Source organism: Lepisma saccharinum, chromosome 9, assembly GCF_977018435.1.
Source record: "Lepisma saccharinum chromosome 9, izLepSacc3.1, whole genome shotgun sequence".
NCBI classification, from domain to species: domain Eukaryota; kingdom Metazoa; phylum Arthropoda; class Insecta; order Zygentoma; family Lepismatidae; genus Lepisma; species Lepisma saccharinum.
In genome coordinates, this window is record NC_139237.1 from 46,054,969 (window position 1) to 46,066,785 (window position 11,817).

Sequence of the window (11,817 nt, forward strand, 5' to 3'; positions counted from 1 at the left end):
AATATTAAATATCAGAAAGTAATAGAAAGAAATGAAAATGTTTATATTGAGGAGCTCTATATTTGTGATTTGAGTTCACTCCTTGTAACACTTAGCCACGATACAGGACTTTATAGTACTGTTCATCGTTTGAATATAACATCTTATAGATTGGTAGCACCTTGAGGAGAACATTCTTGGGCTCTCAAAATCGTACTGCCCATTCTGTGGTGCAACAAATAGACCGGAATGGCCTCTATCTTCCTCCATACGATCGTACGTTTCTCTTGAGTTCAACAGTTCTCTTGAGTCTTGTGGTGTACACGATTTTTTTGAGATAACCCTACTGGAAGTAGTCCTGTGGAGCTATATCTGTTAATGTGGATGGCCAATTTACATTGCCGAATCTCGAAATGAGGCAACCAGGAAAATGTTCTAGAAGGATTACCTTTGGCACTACCTTTTTGGAGAAAAACGTGAGTAACATGTCATTGCAGCGTTCAGCAGTGACTGTATAATTGAGATTTTGCTCGACTGTATTCACCAGGCGTTCCTTTGCACTAAGATACATTTAAAGTCGCCCAGGTGAACGTTTCTTGGTTTTATCTGTTTCAAGGATGTTTCTCACAGCATGCAGGATTATCTTCTGATGTGGTGCTTCACGCTTCTTGTAATGTTTTCTGATCGTCTTTGTGATGCAATGATGATGCTTCTACTAGTGAAGCACACACATTCTGTAACTTTTCTGACAATGCACGCCAAAATTGCAATGTAGGAACATGCCAGATTCTGTAAAGATAGTGTATCGACCGTACTTCGGTTGTCGCTGGGAGAAAAAGTCCGCTCATGGTACATGGTACATGTCAGAGTTTCCCAAATATATCATTTCATATGGAGAATAACTGAATAAAATCGCTAGATGCAGGCGCACCTGGCACTGCACTCTGACTCAATCAATGTTGCCAAAATACTTCGTAATTTAAGAAAAAACATACTTTGTTTTATGTATATATAGAGCATGACTAACTCCATAGATCGCATTTAATGCATAGATGCATATACATTTATCGTTATTTTATAAATTCGATAAAAACCCATTGAGACCATCAACACACATAGATTATTATTGCAAGTGACTCCTCTTTATTTCTCTCTCTCTCTCTCTCTCTCTCTCTCTCTAGCCTAATTAAACTCAAAGGTTCATGGCTTTAGCAATGAAAACCTTCTATTAGTTCCTATTCTCTGCAAGATCTATCCACTCTTTTCCATCCCTACCGATTTCCCTTAGTTCCTTCTCAACATTATCCCTCCATTTTCATCTTGGCCTTCCTACTGGTCATTTACCAACAGGTTTCCCAACAAGAATCCTGTAAATTCTTCTTTCCTCTCCCATTCGTGGTATATGGCCTGCCCATTTATACGACGCACGCTTTTAGAAGCGATATCGGGCGGGGCCACGCAGAGGGTGTGCGTGGCGATCAGCGAATGGCAGGAGTGCAACGTTGTACAGTTAGGAGACTGCGGCGCGGAAGTTAAAAGCCGTGTTCTGTATTTTTCTTGCGCGCAAGACGTTTTCGTAAAACTCTCCACTTTAAGGTTCATCATAAGATGGGGCAAGACATTTTGAACCTGTCTGTCCAAGTCCCATGAATTTCCGTCGCCTACAACCGGAGATATCGCTCCTTCAAGAAACAAGGGAAACATCCCCTTTCATTTCCTTCAGCCTGTTTTTTTCGTTGCCACCGTGTTGACGGAGCTGGGTTGTTGTGTCTAGGGGAAACTGTGGGTGTTAAATTCGTCTCGATATAAACAATGACCCTTCATTGTTCTGGGCGTTCTCGAACATTGAAAGTCTGGGTCAATTTGAGTTCAGCGTTTTCGTAGCAAGGCAGGTGTAAAATTATTCGCTTATCGTTCACTCGTGCGCCACGAAGAACCGTTTGTGAAAAGATTAAATACAGCCTTTTCGTGCAATAGTGTGTGTTCCATGTGTTCTTTTTATTTTAAATAATGTCACTCTCGAAACCTAGCACCAGTAGTACAGGCACCAAGAGTGCAAAATCTAATAATTAACCTCCAGGAGAGTGACTCGGAATGCGTGAAATCAGTGACACGGAGACCGAAGAAGACGACGAGAGCGGTGATGATGACCTGGCAGTTCCTCTACAATAAATACCTTCAAGCTTCTTTCAGGTATGGGTTTCTCGTATATGCTACAGTGATATGATATTATAATCCTGTGTAGAAATATTCACTGTACTCATATATACTGTGCATGCATTATCAAAATAATGGACACATCGCGAATCTTCTGTCCTTCACTTGGGCTAGCAGTCAGTTTGGCAACAGCGCAGTAGCACTGGCTGGGTATTGGCTGAACTCATGTTCCTTCTAAAAGCGTACGCCGTATAGGTCTTCTTGATCTAATGATTCTCAGAATACCTGGAAATGAATACAAAATATACAGTTTTAAACTATGTAACCTGCAAGCGACTCCATGTCTGTCTTTTATTAATGTTTTTCTTTCCTTCGTACAATATATTTTTTACACGTTATTCTTATACAAGGTTTGTCCAGAAAGAAACCGGCCGATCAAATTTGCCCACCAATGAAACAACCCGCGTTGATTAACTTACTAGCGCCACGTAGAGGAATCCTTCCGACGTACCATGGCGTTGAGTACACGAATCAACGTAGTTTAGTTTTTAATCTGTGAGGAGTTACGTTAAGTCATGTTGCATGGCTGGGACGATTTTCTGATACACAGGAAATGAAGTGACTATAGGCCCCTCTTTACTCTTACGGCGGGCTCTCTATATCTGCGCAAGGGAATTGGGGAGCGTGGAATACGCAGCTGATCAACGAGACAAAAGCGGTGGTGTCGAAGGTTACGACGCCGAGGAGAGGTATCAGTAACACAAATAACACGTTCTGCGCCCCTCCAACAACTTTCAGTTGTTCGCCTCTACTCGACCCCCTTTGATCACAAAGCGATAGTGTCGGCCATGGTATATTATGAATGTTATATTATGACAGTTGGGGTGCCAACAATCGACCTCACATGGATGAAAATTCTACCTTGGGCCTTCCTCTTTTATGTGAATATGTGTGAAGATATTAAACTCCTGTAAAGGATTGTAGGAATAAGTAATATATACCGAATATGATAATCAAAGTCTCAGTCAAAAGTTACATGTAAATTATTATGTTGTATAATTACATAATCACAGTGGGCCACCCCCATGAAGCAGTGGTAGCGTCATTGCCTTGTAATCGAGGGGTCCCGGGTTCGATACCCGGTGGAGTCACAAGTCGTTCGGATCCCACTTTAAACTATAGGTCCAGTCCCGATTAGCCTTACTGTGCATAAAGTTGACTTAAAAAAGCAACTCAAACATACATAATCACAATAGTACAGTGAATTTTTTGTCCAGCTAATAACGTTAGATATACCCTGATATATGTTTTGTTGTCAAAACTAGTTATTTTAATTGAAGGGTTTGCTGCAAAATGGATGTAGCTCTAGTTTTGGAGGTTTTAGTGTTCTGTACCTTATCGTGTGCAATATAACCGCCGTTTTCAGTTGGTGCAAGAAATATATAGCTCCAAGCGGCAGTTCTCGCGTTACTCACGAGATGGAGCTGACTGTCTTGTTCGTTTGGTGCAAGAAGGAGGTACCTTCTTCGAACTGGCTGTGTTTTGCGCCAAATGGATGAATTGGATGACTGAAGAAAGTTATTTTATGTTCTGACTTCATTATACAACTGTATTCTTATCTACTTGAAATGCAACATTACACATAGTATCACACGTTTGCACCAATATTTTCCCTAGACATCAGCAGATAATCCGTTTTGTGGCAAAAGAGAGGCAGCTCCACCAACAATACATGTGCCAGTTCATATGGAACATACATTTTGGGTAAATATATTGTCCCCATTCTGAAGGAAGGTCTACACAATGTATTGAAAAAATGTTTGTTCAAATAACTCTCCATTTCAGATTTCTAAACTTTTTTTTACTTTGCCAATAATTTATCAAAGTGGAGTTACCTCCATTTTGCAGCAAACCCTTCAATTACTTTCAGTATTTATGCTTTATGAAGTTTTGCACCCACCCCTTAATCTCTGAAGAATTGAATTCAGTGTCGCGGACGTCCGCTTGGAACCCACCGATGTGGTTCCGCCTAAGCCTAACATGTTGTTATCATGGCAAATTGTACACAGCCTAACTCCTTTACTCTTTGTAGGGGCCATTTACACGTTGTAGGCCATTGCATGTGACTTTGTCAACATGACATGAAGAATTACACACGCACACATATTTTATATACGTGTATAGGTGTGTGTGTGTGTGAAGGTAGGTAGGCAGAGGGGGGCATTTCGTAACATTTTGCGGGGGGGCCAAGATTTGTAGATCCGGCACTGCGTGTTGCGTGTTCTTCCTAGAACAGAGGAGGATGTTGAATTCTGCCAAACATAATGCTTAAATTATATTATTACTCAAATCCAAATTCCGTGGGTGACATTCGAATCTTCGGCGAGACGGGGTGAAGCTGGAATCAAGGGTGTCGAGTAAGGGGGTTGATGCTGTTCGTTGATCGACCCTCGCCGCCCCACCTTCTCCACTCCGCATGGAAATGACAGCCTACATTTCTAGCTACAAAGAAATCAGAACTGAGGACTAAAAGTGGTAAACATTGTAAGTGTCAAAAGCGAAAATGTTGGGAAATCGCGTCGTTAAGCACATCAGCCCGTAAGAACGTTCCCACTAGTGATCTCTTTACAAGCCCTTTGAACTACTTAGAGGGCTGCCAGCCACATTTGGCTTTACCACATTATAAAGCATGGCACATTTCAAAGTTTAACGTGGAAAACGATGTTTGAATTATTGTGGTACTTACAGCGTTTACCAATTTTAGTCTTCAACTAACGATATTTTTATATTTGAAGAGCTCTGGTGTAAAACATGGAAAGTGGCATTTTGACAATTTCTGAGCTCATTAAGAAAAAAAAGAAGTTTATTAGAAGCTATACTGAAGATACATTGTTTTCGTGTTGTGTTTACCAATCTCAGAAGGCTTCACAGAGTCCAATGCAAATTGTATAACATAGTAATTAAACTCAAAGATTGATGGATGGAACATTTTGCTTTGTAACTAAACAATAACCAAAATGTCACTTACCATGTTTTAAACCCGAGACCTTCATTTAGTAACCGAAATAGTGTAAAATTAGGTAATTTTCTGAGAAAGTAACGAAAGGAACCAGTTTATGTTTCCATGATCTACCATTTAAACCAAACAATAAATATTTTGACAGTTTTGAAAATTCTAAGAAGTAGACTTCTAGGTGCTACCACATAAACAGTATGCTTAAAATTTAATTTAACTTTTAAAGTTATTCTGTTGAATGAGGTGTGTAAAAGTTAATAACAATATAGAATAAGCATTTATTTCAGTCCAATTAACGTATTAAATGTTAAAAGCCACTAATAAAAAAGTGTTGTGAATATTAACTCATCTGGTTTATCGAGTAGAAAATTCTCCACAGGATATTTATTATTATTGTAATGATTATGATGATGATGGAATCAGTAATAATGATTTTTTAACAAAGTTGTTTTGCTTTTATTAGTTTCAAATATTTATTTTATTACAATAATCATAAACATAATAATAATTACTATTGCTGCTATGATTTCTATTAATCATATTTTATCGTTGGTCTCACCCAACTACAAATATTTCTATCCCCACCATTGGTTTTAAGTTCAGAAAAATTAATAAAAAAGAGGCATTGATAATTTGCTGAGCAATACTTGTCTCTCTCACTGTACAACTGGTTCTTCGACAGCAAATATTTCCGTCACCTACGGGCATCAGAAGGAAAGAAGAAAAAATTTCAATTTGCAGAAATAATTAAATGATATTGTACTTAATTTTCTATGTGTTTTGGAAAAATTTCGTTATCTTTTAAAAGCTGCCAGCGCCAATTTTTGACAAAAAAGCCTATTAACTCTTGTACTGTGAAATGTATTCTTCCGAAGTTGTTCTGCGACTCGCAGGATCATCATCAGTTGCCGAAAAACCATGATGTTTGAGAAATAAGTCATTTTTATTTTTTATTTATTTTTCTTCTCAGTGATGGCGATAAATTATCATAGCTCGATTGATTGAACTTAAAATTTGAGGTGCGTAAGCACTTAGGCTATTTTGCACCCGCCATATTATACGGAGCCCAGGCCCTTACCTGAACGAAATTATTACTTACAACATCACTGTAACGTCGGAAGACTAAAATATTCTGACTTAGGTTAAAAGCCGAAGCTGTAAAGGATCACTCAGCACACATAAGGGTAAAACAGAACAGCACACACTCATTCCTACGAGGGTTATACTGGCCGTAAATGCAGACGTCAGAGCCTCGTTAGTCTGCAAAATGCAGTCCAGGGCGTACTATGTGGAAGTGAGGTTGACACTTGGGTGTCCTAAGAGGAAACGCCACCTCTTACACCCCAAAGTGAGGTTAATGCCACATTCTCCTGCGTTTATATGATTGGTTTGGTATAGTAGCCATTAAGGAATCTTTGGTGCGTATTGTTTATAATTTATAGTGAAATATTAATGACACTCTAATCGAAAAAAAAAAAATTCATTAAAGAAATTTTCGTATTTACTTGTGGAGTGCCAAAAGACTATTTGACTCATACAAATATTTAAACCATTTTAACAATGTACACAATAACTTACAGCGTGACCGTCAGAACCTAAATATCTATAGTGGCGTAAGAGTCTTCCTTCATAGTAAAAGTGTCCGAGATTGAACCAGATACATGCTGCCCGGTGGCAGTAATCATTCCAGGAAGAACTTAGAAAGTAGAGGATTCCTTTACAAAATGCCTTATCAAATATTTTGTCCCAACAATTTTTATTTGTAACAGAACATGATAGTTTCTTGTTGGGCAGCATGTATAATATAGAAGCATTTTATATTTGCACAAAGAATACGGCAAAACAAGTCCCTCCCACAATAAATTACGAGTACTCTCTTTTACTTTGGAGTGTAAGTAACAAAATAATAAACACTAATAATAATAATAATAAGCAACAGTCTTTCTTCCATGAACGTCATATCGAAATGCAAGTTCTAAAGAGAGCCTGACAGTCCCATCGTGTGATTTTTTCCTATTTATTATCTCCTTATGATTATATTAGCAAATCGAATACATAAAAATTGAAAACGCCCCAGGGAAAAAGAAAAAAAAATCAAATTTTATAAAATATTTGGCAGTTGAAAAACTAAAGCCAAAACATGATGGACCTGGCAGCCCTACGTTAAGCTAGGTAAAAACTTTCAACGATAAAGTTTATATAAAACTTTGAAATTAATTTTCAGAACACATACAGCGTCTTTTGGGTGACATGTCAAGTTTATTGTATGTTTTATTTGAAGGGATTTTGCTGCGAATCGATCTTGCGTTCATCTGAGCGCTGTCTGTGTCGTGTTCCTGGTTACATTTACTTACTGGGGAACAAAATATTTCCCGTAAGTCTACATATTGGTACATCGTCCACAGTAAGAATCATCATTATCTCTCTCTATAACAGTGGCGGTAGAAGCATTAATCATATAGGGGCAGCTGAGGGAAATGAGGAATCAAATTAAGGTGGTGCGATGTTGAAAATAAAGTCAACATGAAACAAAGATATACGGATGTTAATGCCCATTAACTTTCAGTAGGTTTCCATAATAATATGCGATTGAAAGTTAATTCTATCACAGCAATTGACTTAATTTTTATGTATTTGTGTTATTTAGAACTGATTTTCTGCCATCTTTGACCAATCGGCGACGATGAGGATGAATGATTGTATACATTGATGGATGGACACTTAGGGAAAATACAAGGTCGGGACTCTAAACAGTGAACATTAGTGGTGACAGCAAAATTCGGCCGCTTATTGAACTATGCCACCGAGGCAATGTTTCATTCTTGCAAAATTTTTAAATAGCCAACAAACACATGTTTTGTAATTTGAAACGAACAAAGCTTGTTCAAGGAAGGCCAATGGCATACTATATATTACATTTACACTTCAAGAAAGTGGTTATAAAATGTAAACCGAAAACGACAAATTGGCCGACTGAATAAACAAAAGGCGAAACAATTTTTAACAACAATGCTGGCGAAAGTTTTTTGTTGGAGACTAGAAGACAACATTCACAGTTCGAGCCTCTGTTGAAGATAAAGCACTGCTGATACGTTGTACATACTTTTCTGAAATCCTAAAAGCTTCCTCCGTTAGTTTTTGTACTTGTGCAAAGTTGATGTTCTTCCTTGCTTCTTCGTTATATGCAATATTTCTGAAAAACTTTGTAATCATTTCCAATGATTATCTTACTCTGTTTTCTAATGTCCTTTCGCCAGGCACGTGAACCACCATCACTTCCATCTGTGCAACGATTGCACCGCACATAGGACTATGAACCAAATAATCCGTACACAATACACCATCCGAAGACGCAATCGGCCGTATACGTACGAAAGCACGAAGTGTTGACCGAGCAGCTTTTAAGAAGTGTACCAACCCTGGAGGGCCAGGGGTGTGGAGGAGTCAAGGGTAATCTCCGACCTTGACTGGACTGTTTCCGTGACCTTTACTATAGTCAGTATTTTACTTGGGACAGACTCCTCTCCAGTTATTATATAGCTTGTCACATCGCCTTTCTTTGGGATTTTTATTATAATACCTCCTTTCAAATCTTCTGTCCTTTCCTCTTTTTTTCCAAACTGCCGTAAGCACTTCATATAGTATTTCTGCCATCAAATTCACATTTACCTTCAAAATCTCTAGTTGGATTTGGTCTACTCCAGCTGACTTCCCCTTCTTTTGTTTTACTGGATTATGCAAAATGCGAAAAACCACATATACGAGAACAGATAGAGAGAAAGTGAGAAAAGACGTAACATGTTATCTTTTTCTAAATCATTTCATGAGTCGCTGGATTAAATATATTCAACCTAATGTACAAACAAGCACGCGCGATTCGAAACACTAATTTGTGAATCAAACTTTCTCCATTGGTTATTAGCAATCCTGTATGATTAAATTAGGCAAATTAATGGCAGGGAATTAAAATCCTTGAACATGTTTTATACATATTCCTCAGTTATGTCAATGGTCTCCTTCTACGATAATTCGAAATATGTTGTACGCTTCATAAGTGATAACGATTATATCCTTAATTGAAAATTGACAGTGGAGATCGCAAAAGAAGTTAGGAGTTTTTCGGATGTGTTTTCCTGACATTTTGCTTAATATTTTATTTTTATAAATCATTCATACATTACTATTTTCGTAAACAATCTCATACAAAATTTTGGACGAAAAGTTTTGATTTTTATTTGGTCAGAAGTAAATATCATTTTGTGGGAAGAATATAACACATCTTAATTAATCTCTAATTCAATATTATTTAAAACATTAGAATCTCAGCATGTTTCCAAGTTTCTATCACAAAATTCTAGTCTAATGTGACCTGACACTACCAAGTAGTACTTTCTCCTTCTGGAAAGAAATGTAGAGTTTTTCTTGCACCCTGACGCACGTGTGCATATCTCCTACTAAAAATCAATGTGTTTAAATCTTTGTATTTTACGACAATGACATTTTAACTAACAATAGTTACCTTGCATTTAATGTCAAAAAAGAAACTCTCACCAATTCAAAATTACACGGTAGTTATGAATTTATATAAACTATTTCCTTATGTCTTTACATTTAAAATATTTAGGTCCAGGTTGTTTAAAACAGAGAGAATCAGGGAATTCACAAACTAAACAGTATTCACTGTCAATATAATAAGAGACAGACAACTTCTTGGAAGGAAAATTCTTGGTGACTGTGTTTCTGGATTTTCAAAGAGTATAGAAAGAGAGTCAAGACGTGATATACCGCAAAATGGAAATTCTTAATTGTTTAACATATAACATACATCGTGCATCATAATAAAGGTAATGGTTCTCATATGTGGGGAAAATATTGGAAATTTCGTCTTCACAATATCAAAGATTCTTTTCAGGAGCGATTGTTCACCGGGAGGAGCAATTCTGTATAATGATTAACATTATTTAAATTGTTCTGAACAAATCATTCGTTCGCTTCGCTAGAAAATTTGTGTCTTTCCTAAATTTTAGTTATCTAATATTTATTGCTTAGCCCCCATAACTTTTGCAGTTCCTTACACAGCGGTGAAATTTGTAGTTCTAGGTGATGATCCTTTAATATTGAACGACAAGGAAAATATATCTTTACGAAACAGGATAGATTAAAAAAAAAACTGAGCAATGATTGTTTTTAATTAATGGATTTGTGAGAAGAGGCTCTGACTGCTGAGTTTTAGAGTACACGAAGAAACAAATTACAAAACTCTACTAAACGTACAGCGTGGTGCGACTCTAGAGATCAACGGTTCGATTCCCGGTCGGGACATGGGTGTTCTTGGTGTATGTCCCTTCATCGCTTGTATCATATCATCATTCATCCTCATCGTCGCGATTCACCACAATAGCAGACAAATAACAAGCTTCAAATCTAAACAATTAACGTATCTCTGTAATATTAATCAATGTTCAAGTTAAGAATAATTTGTGGAAAACAAATGTTTAGATCGTTCCTTTAAATGGGACATGGATATGGGTTTCCAGGAGAAATTGGTATGCAACTTTGTGGGACGAATTAGGAAAGAAATACAGATTAGTGTTCAAGGCTTCGATTTGAAAAAATGCCAGAAAGATATTTCCTGGGGAAATGGCATCACAATTTTTGGGATCAAAAGCAGTAAATAACTCGAACGGAAATCATTTGGAGACAGTTAAGTATACTTTCACGTCAATAAAAAATTATACGCAATTGACTTTATTGACTTAGTATAAATAGGTTACGCAGTAGGAGATGGAGACTAGAAGAAGAGAGGTGACCATGGAAGTTTCAATTCTGATATTCCTTCTGTACGTTTTATACCTCACAACGCCATTGGTCATGGCGTTGTGTGTGTTTCCAGGTCTACCGGTACGTTCAGGTTGGTTTGAGGTGGTTAAGAAAGCATAGTTTTATTTGTGTTGTTTCTAATGTGTAGGTAGTAAATACGTGATTCCCTAAAAAAAACATTTGATTTTTGAAACATGATACGTACATAATTCATGGTAAGTAGTTTTATTGTAAGCCTAAACATATAGTACGACAATATTTTTCATATTTTCCTTGAACTTGACACTCCGAAGATTTTGCAAATATATTAGCATTTTACTTCATATGAAAAGCTAATGATGTCAATTCCCTTGCTGTTGAACAAATATTCAATAGGTTAACTATTACATAAATTTGAGCAATGTTGATTTCTTTCCCTACGCTTCAGTAGTGGAAGAAACCCGGTTCAGCAACCGAAAATGGGGCTCGGAGTGGGGCTCGGTGGGGCTCGACTTAATGGTTTTCTCTTGTATGGCATAAGCCCCATTTTCTCGCAGTGTTGCCAACACTTACCTACACCTCTTCTTCTTCTTCTTACTTGGCAAGGGCTTAGCCAATGTATACACTGGCGTAACATACACACACTGGGCAAGGAGAGCCGGTAACAAACACACACTGCCGTAAAAGAGAGAGAGATGGATGGCAACACAGTATATGTGTGCGTGTGTGTGTATAATATGTAGCATTATTAACTAGAGAGTGTTGGCAAACCACCTACAACTAAAAAAAAAAGAGAGAGATGCCAACGTTGCTGTAAGATGAAGAGAGAGAGAGATTTAAAAGACCTATAGCTGGCAACAGTGGTG